The sequence below is a fragment of the Globicephala melas genome, chromosome X, assembly GCF_963455315.2.
Source record: "Globicephala melas chromosome X, mGloMel1.2, whole genome shotgun sequence".
NCBI classification, from domain to species: domain Eukaryota; kingdom Metazoa; phylum Chordata; class Mammalia; order Artiodactyla; family Delphinidae; genus Globicephala; species Globicephala melas.
Window position 1 is genome coordinate 98,846,217 of NC_083335.1, and position 15,327 is coordinate 98,861,543.

At 36.6% G+C, this 15,327-nt stretch overlaps 1 protein-coding gene across 1 annotated transcript in view; it reads left to right on the top strand.

The window, feature by feature from the left end:
- The window catches only part of DMD (dystrophin), a 2,243,521-nt gene that overhangs the window by 1,528,322 nt on the left and 699,872 nt on the right, over window positions 1-15,327 (top strand). The gene's annotated exons all lie outside the window — the stretch shown is intronic.

Below are 15,327 nucleotides of genomic sequence, written 5' to 3' on the forward strand. Positions count from 1 at the left end.
GAATTCTTTTCTTTCAAAATATAGAGTTGTAATGAAAACTCACATGTAATAACTTCCTTAGCATTTAACCCTAGAGAGTAAACCTTTTAGTATTTCCTGTGTAATAGTGTTAAGTTCTGTATTTATCTAGAATATAATTTTCCTGTGTTATAAAATATGTTCACAGTTTAATGAAAATAAGAATAACTTGATTATCTATTTCTTACAAAGGGCTTGGAAATAAATATATCAGTGTATTCATCTACATGTGTATCTTACTAAGGAGGCACAGATCCTTCACCAAGTTGGTAATTATTCAGTAATAATATTTGAATGAAAGACATTCTGCTAGACTAGATTAAGACTACCAAAGTCACATTAGAAAAGCTTTCTCATTTATGAACCCATTATTTCTTTCTGGAAAATATATTGAAATGAAATATCCATGGTGATTTCTAACAATAGAAAATATTTTGAAAACTCTTTTATATTTTGAAAATTTTGCTTTGGTGCCAATAATCAGAATGATTTTTGTAGACTAAAATAATTTTAAAAATAAGAGATGTGATTTGTTTAGTATAATCTAAATAAGAAATCTTAAAATTTTGTTCTGAGCTAAATAATTCATATGAAGTGACAGAAAATTACCTTCTGAATATCCATGCTATGTAGAGATTTCCAGTGGAGGTGGATGTTTCAAATATGTAAAACTTCTACCACTAATCTCATGTTTTAAGAAACTGTTGGGCAGAGGTACATCACTTAAGTCCTAAGTAAGCCTACCTGATCACACACATTTGCTTTTTTTTTATTTATTTTTTTTCACTTTATTAAACTTTTAATTAATTTATTTATTTTAACATCTTTATTGGAGTATAATTGCTTTACAATGGTGTGTTACCTTCTGCTTTATAACTAAGTGAATCAGCTATACATATATCCCCATATCTCCTCCCTCTTGAGTCTCCCTCCCACCTTCCTTATCCCACCCCTCTAGGTGGTCACAAAGCACCAAGCTGATCTCCCTGTGTTATGTGGCTGCTTCCCACTAGATAGCTCTTTTACTTTTGGTAGTATATATAAGTCCAGGCCACTCTCTCACTTCGTCCCAGCTTACCCTTCCCCCTCCCCGTATCCTCAAGTCTGTTCTCTACATCTGCATTTTTATTCCTGTCCTGCCCCTAGGTTCTTCACAACCAATTTTTTTTTAGATTCCATATATATGTGTTAGCATCAGTATTTGTTTTTCTCTTTCTGACTTACTTCACTCTGTATGACAGACTCTAGGTCCATTCACCTCACTAAAAATAACTCAATTTCATTTCTTTTTATGGCTGAGTAATATTCCATTGTATATATGTGCCACATCTTCTTTATCCATTCATCTGTTGATGGACATTTAGGTTGCTTCCATGAACTGGCTCTTGTAAACAGTGCTGCAGCGAACATTGTGGTACATGACTCTTTTTGAATTATGGTTTTCTCAGGGTATATGCCCAGTACTGAGATTACTGGGTCATATGGTAGTTCTGCTATTAGTTTTTTTAAGGAACCTCCATACTGTTCTCCATAGTGGCTGTATCAATTTACATTCCCACCAACAGTGCGAGAGGGTTCCCTTTTCTCCAAACCCGCTCCAGCATTTATTGTTTGTAGATTTTTTGATGATGGCCATTCTGACCAGTGTGAGGTGATAGATACCTCATTGTAGTTTTGATTTGCATTTCTCTAATGATCAGTGATGTTGAGCATCTTTTCATGTGTTTGTTGGCAATGTGTATATCTTCTTTGGAGAAATGTCTATTTAGGTCTTCTGCAGATTTTTGGATTGGGTTGTTTGATTTTTTGATATTGAGCTGCCCGAACTGCGTGTATATTTTGAAGATTAATCCTTTTGTCAGTTGCTTCGTTTGCAAATAGTTTCTTCCATTCTGAGGGTTGTCTTTTCGTCTTGTTTATGGCTTCTTTTGCCGTGCACAAGCTCTGAAGTTTCATTAGGTCCCATTTGTTTATTTTTGTTTTTATTTCCATTTCTCTAGGAGGTGGGTCAAAAAGGATCTTTCTGTGATTTATGTCATAGAGTGTTCTGCCTATGTTTTCCTCTAAGAGTCTTATAGTGTCCGGTCTTACATTTAGGTCTTTAATCCATTTTGAGTTTATTTTTGTGTATGGTGTTAGGGAGTGTTCTGATTTCCTTCTTTTACATGTAGCTGTCCAGTTTTCCCAGAACCACTTATTGAAGAGGTTGTCTTTTCTCCATTGTATATTCTTCCCTCCTTTATCAAAGATAAGGTGACCATATGTGCGTGGGTTTATCTCTGGGCTTTCTATCCTGTTCCATTGATCTATCGTTCTGTTTTTGTGCCAGTACCATAGTGTCTTGATTACTGTAGCTTTGTAGTATAGTCTGAAGTCAGGGAGCCTGATTCCTCCAGCTCCGTTTTTCTTTCTCAAGATTGCTTTGGCTCTTCGGGGTCTTTTGTGCTTCCATACAAATTGTGAAGTTTTTTGTTCTAGTTCTGTGAAAATTGCCAGTGGTAGTTTGATAGGGATTGCATTGAATCTGTAGATTGCTTTGGGTAGTACAGTCATTTTCACAATGTTAATTCTTTCAGTCTAAGAACATGGTATATCTCTCCATCTATATGTCTTATCTTTAATTTCTTTCATCAGTGTCTTATAATTTTTGCATACAGGTCTTTTGTCTCCTTAGGTAGGTTTATTCCTAGATGTTTTATTCTTTTTGTTGCAGTGGTAAATGGCAGTGTTTTCTTAATTTCACTTTCAGATTTTTCATCATTAGTGTATAAGAATGCAAGAGATTTCTGTGCGTTAATTTTGTATCCTGCTACTTTGCCAAATTCATTGATTAGCTCTAGTAGTTTTCTGGTAGCATCTTTAGGATTCACTATGTATAGTATCATGTCATCTGCAAGCAGGGACAGCTTTACTTCTTCTTTTCCAATTTGGATTCCTTTTATTTCTTTTTCTTCTCTGATTGCTGTGGATAAAACTTCCAAGACTATGTTGAATAATAGTGGTGAGAGTGGGCACCCTTGTCCTGTTCCTGATCTTAGTGGAAATGGTTTCAGTTTTTCACCATTGAAGACGATGTTGGCTGTGGGTTTGTCATATATGGCCTTTTTTATGTTGAGGAAAGTTCCCTCTATGCCTACTTTCTGCAGGGTTTTTATCATAAATGGGTGTTGAGTTTTGTCAGAAGCTTTTTCTGCATCTATTGAGATGATCATAGGGTTTCTCTCCTTCAGTTTGTTAATATGGTGTATCATGTTGACTGATCTGCGTATATTGAAGAATCCTTGCATTCCTGAGATAAACCCCACTTGATCAAAGTGTATGATCCTTTTAATGTGCTGTTGGCTTCTGTTTGCTAGTATTTTGTTGAGGGCTTTTGCATCTATGTTCATCAGTGATATTGGTCTGTAGTTTTCTTTCTTTGTGACATCTTTGTCTGGTTTTGGTATCAGGGTGATGGTGACCTCGTAGGATGAGTTTGGGTGTGTTCCTCCCTCTGAATATTTTGGAAGAGTTTGAGAAGGATAGGTGTTAGCTCTTCTCTAAATGTTTGATAGAATTCGCCTGTGAAGCCATCTGGTCCTGGGCTTTTGTTTGTTGGAAGATTTTTAATCACAGTTTCAATTTCAGTGCTTGTGATGGGTCTGTTCATATTTTCTATTTCTTCCTGGCTCAGTCTCGGCAGGTTGTGCATTTCTAAGAAGTTGTCCATTTCTTCCAAGTTGCCCATTTTTATTGGCATATAGTTGCTTGTATTAATCTCTCATGATCCTTTGTATTTCTGCAGTGTCAGTTGTTACTTCTCCTTTTGCATTTCTAATTCTATTGATTTTGAGCCTTCTTCCTTTTTCTTTTCTTGATCTTCATTTCTTTTTCATTTATTTCTGATCTGATCTTTATGATTTCTTTCCTTCTGCTCCCTTTGGGGGTATTTTCTTCTTCTTTCTCTACTTGCTTAAGGTGTAAGGTTAGGTTGTTTATTTGAGATTGTTCTTGTTTCTTGAGGTACGATTGTATTGCTGTAAAGTTCCCTCTTAGAACTGCTTTTGCTGCGTCCCATAGGTTTTGGTCATTGTGTTTTCACTGTCGTTTGTTTCTAGGTATATTTTGATTTCCTCTTTGATTTCTTCAGTGATCTCTTGTTTACTAGTGATCTCTTATTTACTAGTGTATAGTTTAGTCTCCATGTGTTTGTATTTTCAAAGGTTTTTTTTTCCTGTAATTGGTATCTAATCTCAGAGTGTTCTGGTCAGAAAAGGTACAAAATACGATTTCAATTTTCTTAAATTTACCAAGGCTTGATTTTTGACCCACGATATGATCTATCCTGGTGAATGTTCCATGAGCACTTGAGAAGAAAGTGTATTCTGTTGTTTTTGAATGGAATGTCCTATAAATATCAGTTAAGTCCATCTTGTTTAATGTGTTATTTAAAGCTTGTGTTTCCTTATTTATTTTCATTTTGGATGATCTGTCCATTGGTGAAAGTGGTGTGTTTAAGTCCCCTACTATTATTGTGTTACTGTCGGTTTCCCCTTTTATGGCTGTTAGCATTTGCCTTATGTGTTGAGGTGGTCCTATGTTGGGTGCACAAATATTTACAGTTGTTATGTCTTCTTCTTGGATTGATCCCTTGATCGTTATGTACTGTCCTTCTTTGTCTTTTGTAATAGTCTTTATTTTAAAGTCTATTCTGTCTGATATGAGAATTGCTACTCCAGCTTTCTTTTGATTTCCATTTGCGTGGAATATCTTTTCCATCCCCTCACTTTCTTTTTTTTTTTTTTTTTTTTTTTTGCGGTACGCGGGCCCCTCACTATTTTCGCCTCTCCCATTGCGGAGCACAGGCTCCGGACGCGCAGGCTCAGCAGCCATGGCTCACGGGCCTAGCCGCTCCGCGGCATGTGGGATCTTCCCGGACCGGGGCACGAACCCATGTCCCCTGCATCGGCAAGCGGACTCTCAACCACTGCGCCACCAGGGAAGCCCCCATCCCCTCACTTTCAATCTGTATGTGTCCCTAGGTCTGAAGTGGGTCTCTTGTAGAGAGCATATATACGGGTTTTGTTTTTGTATCCATTCAGCCAGTCTATGTCTTTTGGTTGGAGAATTTAATCCCTTTACATTTAAGGTGATTATCGATATGTATGTTCGTATTGCCATTTTCTGAATTGTTTTGTGTTTGTTTTTGTAGGTCTTTTCCTTCTCTTGTGTTTCCTGCCTAGAGAAGTTCCTTTAGCATTTGTTGTAAAGCTGGTTTGGTGGTGCTGAATTCTCTTAGCTTTTGCTTGTCTGTAAAGGTTTCAATTTCTCCATCAAATCTGAATGAGATCCTTGCTGAGAGTAATCTTGGTTGTAGGTTTTTCTCCTTCATCACTTTAAATATGTCCTGCCACTCCCTTCTGGCTTGCAGAGTTTCTGCTGAAAGATCAGCTGTTAACCTTATGGTGATTCCCTTGTGTGTTATTTTTCCCTTGCTGCTTTTAATATGTTTTCTTTGTATTTAATTTTTTGACAGTTTGATTAATATGTGTCTTGGCGTATTTCTCCTTGGATTTATCCTGTATGGGACTCCCTGTGCTTCCTGGACTTGATTAACTATTTCCTTTCCCATATTAGGGAAGTTTTCAACTATAATCTCTTCAAATATTTTCTCAGTCCCTTTCTTTTTCTCTTCTTCTTCTGAGACCCCTGTAATTCGAATGTTGGTGCATTTAATGTTGTCCCAGAGGTCTCTGAGACTGTCCTCAATTCTTTTCATTCTTTTTTCTTTCTTCTGCTCTGCGGTAGTTATTTCCACTATTTTATCTTCCAGGTCACTTATCCGTTCTTCTCCCTCAGTTACTGTGCTATTGATTCCTTCCAGAGAATTTTTAATTTATTAAAAATCGTGTTGTTTATCATTGTTTGTTTGCTCTTTAGTTCTTCTAGTTCCTTGTTAAAAGTTTCTTGTATTTTCTCCATTCTATCTCCAAGATTGTGGATCATGTTTACTATCACTATTCTGAATTCTTTTCATGTAGACTGCCTATTTCCTCTTCATTTATTTGGTCTGGTGAGTTTTTACCTTGCTCTTTCATGTGCTGCGTATTTGTCTGTCTTCTCAATTTGCTTAACATACTGTGCTTGGGGTCTCCTTTTTGCCAGCTGCAGGTTCGTAGTTTGTGTTGTTTTTGGTGTCTAGTTCAGTGGGTTGTGTAGGCTTCCTGGTGGAGGGGACTGGTGCCTGTGTTCTGGTGGATGAGGCTGGATCTTGTCTTTCTGGTGGGCAGGACCACATCCGGTGGTGTGTTTTGGGGTGTCTGTGACCTTATTATGATTTTAGGCAGCCTCTCTGCTAATGGGTGGTGTTATGTTCCTGTTTTGCTAGTTGTTTGGCATGGGGTGTCTACCACTGGAGCTTGCTGGTCGTTGAGCGGAGCTGGGGCTTAGCGTTGAGATGGAGATTTCTGGGAGAGCTCTTGCCGATTGATATTATGTGTGGCCGGGAGGTCTCTCTTGGTCCATCGTCCTGAACTCAGCTCTCCCACCTCAGAGGCTCAGGCCTGACACCTGGCTGGAGCACCAAGACTCTCTCAGCCACATGGCATTTCCTCACGAACCAGAAGGGAGGATCGTTGAGGACAGGGAATATCCTTGTTACTCTAGTGACTGTTATAATGCCTGATCCATCACAGAAACTCAGTGTATAATCAGGAAAAGCAAATCTGAGTCCATACTGGATCAGTTTCTTTTACTTTTACCTTTGTGTTCGATTGCTTTTGCTTAGTTGTACTTGCTGAAGCAGGCATGAAACCGAGCAGGACCCTATGGGGCCCTACGAAGTCCGAATCTACTACATTCTTGACTTCTACTTTCTCCTATAGGCTGTAATTTTAACAGTTGTAGAAGGGAATATATTTTACTTCTAATTCTAACCAAAATATCTTGGGATAAAGGAAACATCAATTTTAGAGATTACCTGTATGGCCAGGGCACTCAAGATGGCTGTTCTCTTGCTCTCTGTACATCCCCTGCCCGACCAGTGCCTGTTTCACCTGTGTCTTACCCACATGAGTGACCTTACTGTATGCTTGCCCCAGGCCCCAGCTGGTGATTGTTCTTATCAAAGTGATTTGAGGGGCGTGCCCCTCTACTGGTTTCCCTGGTAACTAGTGAGCCCACCTGATGTCAATTCCCCTATAACTGGCCATCTCACCCTGCCACCCAAAACTGGGAGGGAAGACTGCTGCCATGTCCTGCCCGCTGTCCACTACACATGCTGGAGTGTCGCTCCAGGACCTTGCTTCAGACATGTAAGCTCCCCCATCCAGTAAACCATTGATGTCTCTGTTGCTGACTCCAGGCTCTTTCTTCAGCCTTGAAGCTGGGCAAGCAGAGGCCTTGTATGCCTGAGGGGTAAAGCCCAACATTACCTTTCTCCTAACAAAAAATAAAGCATGGTTTTCTATTGTGGACTGTTTAATTAACTTCACCTTAGAATATTTATTTGAATCTTAAATATAAATTCATTTTACTTAAAAGTTGATTTTCAAGTACTGTTTTTAAATGCAAAATTTGGTGTAATTGTATATCTTTTATATTAAACTTTGACATCATGGAAAAAGCACCAGTGTTACTAGAGTTTAAATATGATTTACTGAATTTTTTTAAAGCAATAAATATTAGCCCTGATCTGATAAAATTTCCTGTTGTTAAGAAGCAGAAATAAGAGGTTTAGAATGAATCAACTGTATAACACTACAGCTTAACAAATCTTTTTAAATGAACAAAGTAAGCTATGTTCCTATTTCAGAAACCATGAACTGTAGAGTCACAGCTTTCCCAAGCTCTCTTTACACTCTTAATTTGAGACCCATTCATCCAAAGGATTAGAACAGTGAGATTCTGGTATGAAGCAATAGCAAGTATGTGCATGAAAACCATCACGCTAATGCTCCTGGGAGTGTAGCCATTTCAATAGCATGATTTATAACCACTGAACAGTGTTTTTATTTATGATTACCTCTCCTGCTTTCAAAAGAAATTTGAGATGGTTCGGTGGGCATGATTTAAAGAAACAAACATAATCTTATTTTTGTGCTTGTAAGAAGCAATTTTCCCTTCATAATTGGTATTTGTTTTCTACCTTTGATTTTTGGTTCCTGTTGTATAGTTGGTAGTTACTGCACTTGTGGGCATGGTATGCTTTTCTGCAAGTTAAATGAAAACATGAATTGATTTTGATGTAGCTAGTTTCACTACTTCAGTTAGTGTGTTTGCCGTACCTGCAGTTCATAATGTGTTTACTGACCCAGAACTTTAAAAGCTAAGTTTAGCCCAGCACAGTCACTTCAACCAACACAGGATAGCAGTTACATTTCCAATGTCATTATGGAGACAGAGTTCAAGCCTTTAGTATTTGTATTTGTCAAGCTCTTTGTGGTTTTAGTTATAGGATGTGTTCCAATTCCACTTATGAAACTGCAACTCGGATGATAAATTGCAAGTCAAGTATAACCAGAATATAAAAACCTTTTATAAACCCTTAAGCAATAAATATTGCCACCCATCCTCTGCATGCTTTTTTGTCATTTTCAAGAGCATTCAATTGAATATTGAATTATATAACATGTGATATCAATAAATAATTTTAAGTAATATTATCCCAGGATTGAATGACTGGAAACATCATGTTACCTTTATGTATTAGAAACAAACTCTTATGTATATAGGTGTCTAAGGTGTCAAAAGATGGTGTCTGAGATTGGATTCCCTGGAAGCATTCTCTGAGACAAAAAAGTTGCATACACAAGGTTTATTGGGAATTAGTCTTGGTGGATCCACCTGCAAGGAAGTGAGGGTGGCATTATTGGACAGAGGGAGAGGCTGACCCACAATGCATTTGATACTGCAGCCTAAGCCAATCTGACAGGGAGTTTTGGAGCTGGGTTCATCCTTCAGAGTTGACTTAAATTGAGGCAGGTGAGCTGGGGCTTAATATCCTTGTACTGACCAACAGCAAGCCTCAGGGAGAGATGTAGCTGTGACCCATTAGCAGTCATTATTAATAATATCTGGAGTGTGGGTCCATCAACTCCAGGAGAGAACCGGGATGGAGCACCACAATATCCGCTACAGAGAGGTATTGGCATATTCTTGTTACCCCACAAATGTTATAAAGAGGGTACAATGACAGGAAAATAAATTGATCATTTTTCACTGGGCTTAATGTATCAGAACCACTGTTATTTATAGGATGGCATTTATTTTGGTATTCAAAGATCTCTTTTAAATCTCCTTAACCCAGAAGGGAAAGGAAAAAGTCACACTTTGGTTGGTCCATGGATTCCTTTTTTAAAAGTTGTGGTGAAAAACACATAACATAAAATTTACTATCTTAGCCATTTAAAGTATACAGTAGTGTTAACTATATGTACATCATTGCACAACAGGTCTCTAGAAATTTTTTGTCTTGCAAAACAAACTCTATAGCATATGACAGGATTTGCTTCTTTTTTAAGGCTAAATAATATTCCATTGTATGCATATACCATGTTTTCTTTATCCATTCATCTGTTAGTGGACATTTAGGTGAACATCAGTGTCCAAATATCTCTTTAAGGTCCTATTTTCAATTCTTTTGGATATACTATATATTCAGAGGTAGGATTGCTGGGTCATATAGTAGTTCTATTTTTAACTTTTTGAGGGAGGTCCATACTGTTTTCCACAGTGGCTGTGCCATTTTACATTCCCACCAACAGTGCCCAAGGGTTCCTGTTTCTCCACATCATCACCAACACTTGTTATTCTTTCTCTTGTTTGCACTCTCGCTCTCTGATTTTGATTTGCATTTCCCTCATGACTAGTGATGTTGATCACCTTTCCATGAGTTTATTGGCCATTCATAGATCTTCTTTCAAGAATGTATTTTATTCAAATCCTTTGCAGATTTTTTATTTGGGTTGTTTTCCATGAATCCCTCTTTCATCAGTCAACTCAGAGCCTTCCTTTTCAAAATACAGATTGCTCAGGACTTTCCATCAAATTTACCAGATTTTGATCTTGGAGAAGTATTTTATTTTTTTATATTTTATTTTTTTTTAGAGAAACAAGTGAAGTGTTTATTAGGAGAAAAGAAGAGTGCATTACATGTGGATAGACACACGGGTGGGCTCAGAAAGAGAGTCATGCCCTTGTGGTAGTTTGAATCACTTTTTTTTAATTTCTAATGTTCATTTATAGCAATGAAAATGTCAATTTATCAAGAAGACATAAAAATCTTAAAGCTATATGCAGCTTATAACAAAATTTTGAAATACGTGAAGCAAAAACTAAAGGTGTGAAATAAGAAATAGATAAATCCACAATTATAGTTGGAGATTTCAGTACTGTTCTTTGAGTAATCAGTAGAATAGGAGGACAGAAAATTACTAAGGAGCTAGAGTATTTGAACCATACTATCAAGAAACTCAACTTAATTGACAGTTATGGAATACTGTACTTGATGACAGCAGAATACATATTCTTCCCAGGTGTACATGGAACATTCATTAAAATAAATCATATACTAAACATAACGCGAATGTTAATACACTTATAAATGAAATTGTACATAGTATGTTTTTTTGAGCACAAAGAATATAAATTAAAATTCTTCAACAATGAAAAGGAAATTTCTTCATATATTTATAAAAATCCTCAAATAGAAAAAAACACAAGGAAAATTAGGCAATCTTTTGAACTGATTGATAATGAAAATAATATATTATTTTTTTCATTAAGCCAAAGTAGTGCTTAGTGGGCAAGGTAAGCTTTAAATTTGTATACTAAGGAAAAATTATAGTTTCTATAACCGTTTTCCAGGACAGAAGTCTGGCAGACTTGGCTGGGTACGCTGCTTAGGGCCTCAGAAGGCCAAAATCAAGGTGTCAGCTGTTCTTGGCCCTTATCCAGAGACTGAGGGAAAGTCCATTTTAAGGTTCATTAGGTTGTTAGCAAAATTCAATTCTGTGCAGCTGTAGGACTGAAGTCCTCATTTCTTCACTAGCCTTTGCCCAGAGGTCATTCTCGGTTTCTAGAAAGGAACACTGTCCAAACTCGTTTATGAGGTTAAAATTATCCTGACTCTAAAGCCAGACTGATACTTTACAAAACAAACAAACAAACACACAAGTACAAGAGAGACTCTCTTGAGATCATAAATGGAAAAAAATTACTTAACAAAATTAAATCAAACAATATATGGAAAGGAAATACGTCATGACAAGTTGAGATTTTCCCAGGAATGCAAGGTTGTTTAAACATTTGAAAATTAATAAATGCAACTCACTATGTTAATAGAAAAATGAATATTAACAATATGATCTTCTCAAAAGATGCGGAAAAAGCATCCAACAAAATTAAACAACAATTCATTAATAAAAACTCTCAACAAACTAGGAACAGAAGTAAACACTCTCAATCTGATAAAGGACATCTATGAAAACCCTAAAGTGAAGGTTATTATTATTTTTTTAGTTCTGAGACATACATTTTAAATTAATAGCTAGAATTATGACATAACATTATACCAGAATATATAAGATTTTTAGAAGTTTCATGTAATGCCTGAAACATTTATATTAAAATAATTACATAAAAATAACACAAAGAAAATTTAGTATTAGTTGTTTTTCTTTGTTTTTTTAAACTGCAGGTTCTTATTAGTCATCAATTTTATACACATCAGTGTATACGTGTCAATCCCAGTCGCCCAATTCAGCACACCACCATCCCCACCTGAATGCGGTTTTCCCCCCTTGGTGTCCATATGTTTGTTCTCTACATCTGTGTCTCAACTTCTGCCCTGCCCTAGGTTCCACATATATTCATTAATATACGATATTTGTTTTTCTCTTTCTGACTTACTTGATTCTGTATGACAGTCTCTAGATCCATCCACGTCGCAACAAATGACTCAGCTTCATTCCTTTTTATGGCTGAGTAATATTCCATTGTGTATATTTATCACAACTTCTTTGTCCATTCGTCTGTCGATGGGCATTCAGGTTGCTTCCATGACCTGGCTATTGTAAACAGTGCTGCAGTGAACATTGGGGTGCATGTGTCTTTTTGAATTATGGTTTTCTCTGGGTATATGCCCAGTAGTAGGATTGCTGGATCATATGGTAATTCTATTTTTAGTTTTTTAAGGAACCTCCATACTGTTCTCCATAGTGACTATATCAATTTACATTCCCACCAACAGTGCAAGAGGGTTCCCTTTTCTCCACACCCTGTCCAGCATTTGTTGTTTGTAGATTTTCTGATGATGCCCATTCTGACTGGTGTGAGGTGATGCCTCATTGTAGTTTTGATTTGCATTTCTCTAATAATTAGTGATGTTGAGCAGCTATTCATGTGCTTCTTGGCCATCTGTATGTCTTCTTTGGAGAAATGTCTATTTAGGTCTTCTGCCCATTTTTGGATTGGGTTGCTTGTTTCTTTAATAGTGAGCTGCATGAGCTGTTGATATATTTTGGAAATTAATCCTTTGTCTGTTGATTCGTTTGCAGATATTTTCTCCCATTCTGAAGATTGTCTTTTCGTCTTGTTCATGGTTTCCTTTGCTGTGCAAAAGCTTTGAACTTTCATCAGGTCCCACTTGTTTATTTTTGTTTTTATTTTCATTACTTTATTAGATGGATCAAAAAAACCTTGCTGTGATTTATGTCAAAGAGTGTTCTTCCTATGTTTTCCTCTAAGAGTTTTATAGTGTCTGGTCTTACATTCAGGTCTCGAATCCATTTTGAGTTTATTTTTGTGTATGGTGTTAGGGAGTGTTCTACTTTCATTCTTTTACATGTAGCTGTCCAGTTTTCCCAGCACCACTTATTGAAGAGACTGTCTTTTCTCCATTGTGTATCTTTGCCTCCTTTGTCATAGATTAGTTGACCATAGGTGTGTGGGTTTATCTCTGAGCTTTCTGTCTTGTTCCATTGATCTATGTTTCTGTTTTTGTGCCAGTACCATATTGTCTTGATTACTGTAGCTTTTTAGTATAGTCTGAAGTCAAGGAGTCTGATTTCTCCAGCTCCGTTTTCTTCCCGCAAGACTGCTTTGGCTATTCTGGGTCTTTTGTGTATCCATACAAACTTTAAGATGATTTGTTCTAGTTCCATAAAAAATGCCATTGGTAATTTGATAGGGATTGCATTGAATCTGTAGATTGCTTTGGGTAGTATAGTCATTTTCACAATATTAATTCTTCCAATCCAAGAACATAGTATATCTCTCCATCTGTTGGTATCATCTTTAATTTTGTTCATCAGTATCTTATAGTTTTCTGCATACAGGTCTTTTGTCTCCCTAGGTAGGTTTATTCCTAGGTATTTTATTCTTTTTGTTCCAGTGGTAAATGGGAGTGTTTCCTTAATTTGTCTTTCAGATTTTTCATCATAAGTGTATAGGAATGCAAGAGATTTCTGTGCATTAATTTTGTATGCTGCAACTGTACCAAATTCATTGATTAGCTCTACTAGTTTTCTGGTGGCATCTTTAGGACTCTCTATGTATAGTATCATGTCATCTGCAAACAGTGACAGTTTTACTTCTTTTCCATTTTGTATTCCTTTTATTTCTTTTTCTTTTCTGATTGCCGTGGCTAGGACTTATAAAACTATGTGGAATAATAGTGGTGAGAGTGGACATCCTTGTCTTGTTCCTGATCTTAAAGGAAATGCTTTCAGTTTTTCATCATTGAGAATGATGTTTGCTATGGGTTTGTTGTATATGGCCTTTATTATGTTGAGGTAGGTTCCCTCTATGCCCACTTTCTGGAGAGTCTTTATCATAAATGGGTGTTGAACTTTGTCAAAACCTTTCTCCACATCTATTGAGATGATCATATGGTTTTTATTCTTCAATTTGTTAATATGATGTATCACATTGATTGATTTGCGTATATTGAAGAATCCTTACATCCCTGTGATAAATCCCACCCGATCGTGGTGTGTGATCCTTTTAATGTGTCTTTGGATTCTGTTTGCTATTATTTTGTTGAGGATTTTTGCATCTATATTCATGAGTGATATTGGTCTGTAATTTTCTTTTTTTTGTAGTATCTTGTCTGGTTTTGGTATCAGGGTGATGGTGGCCCCGTAGAATGAGTTTGGGAGTGTTCCTGCTCTGCAATTTTTTGGAAGAGCTTGAGAAGGATGGGTGTTAGCTCTTCTCTAAATGTTTGATATAATTCACCTGTGAAGCCATGTGGTCCTGGACTTTTGTTTGTTGGAAGATTTTTAATCACAGTTTCAATTTCATTACTTGTGATTGGTCTGTTCATGTTTTCTGTTTCTTCCTGGTTCAGTCTTGGAAGGTTATACCTTTCTAAGAATTTTTCCATTTCTTCCAGGTTGTCCATTTTATTGGCATAGAGTTGCTTGTAGTTGTCTCTTAGGATGCTTTGTATTTCTGTGGTGTCTGTTGTAACTTCTCCTTTTTCGTTTCTAATTTTATTGATTTGAGTCTTCTCCCTCTTTTTCTTGATGAGTCTGGCTAATGGTTTATCAATTTTGTTTATCTTCTCAAAGAACCAGCTTTTAGTTTTATTGATCTTTGCTACTGTTTTCTTTGTTTCTATTTCATTTATTTCTGCTCTTATCTTTATGATTTCTTTCCTTCTGCTAACTTTGGGTTTTGTTTGTTCTTCTTTCTCTAGTTCCTTTAGTTGTAAGGTTAGATTGTTTATTTGAGTTGTTTCTTGAGGTAGGCTTGTATAGCTCTAAACTTCCCTCTTAGAACTGCTTTTGCTGCATCCCATAGGTTTTGGATTGTCGTGTTTTCATTGTCATTTGTGTCTAGGTATTTTTTGATTTCCTCTTTGATTTCTGCAGTGATCTGTTGGTTATTTAGTAATGTATTGTTTATCCTCCATGTGTTTGTGTTTTTTACATTTCCTTCCCTGTAATTCATTTCTAATCTCATAGCGTCATGGTCAGAAAAGATGCTGGATATGATTTCAGTTTTCTTAAATTTACTGAGGATAGATTTGTGACCGAAGATGTGATCTTTCCTAGAGAATGTTCTGTGCGCACTTGAGAAGAAAGTGTAATCTGCTGTTTTTGGATGGAATGTCCTATAAATATCAATTAAATCTATCTGGTCTATTTAAAGTGTGTGTTTCCTTATTTATTTTCATTTGGATGATCTGTCCATTGGTGTAAGTGAGGTGTTAACGTCCCCCACTATTATTGTGTTACTGTCGATTTCCTCTTGTAGAGCTGTTAGCAGTTGCCTCGTGTATTGAGATGCTCCTATGTTGGGTGCATGTATATTTATAATTGTGAT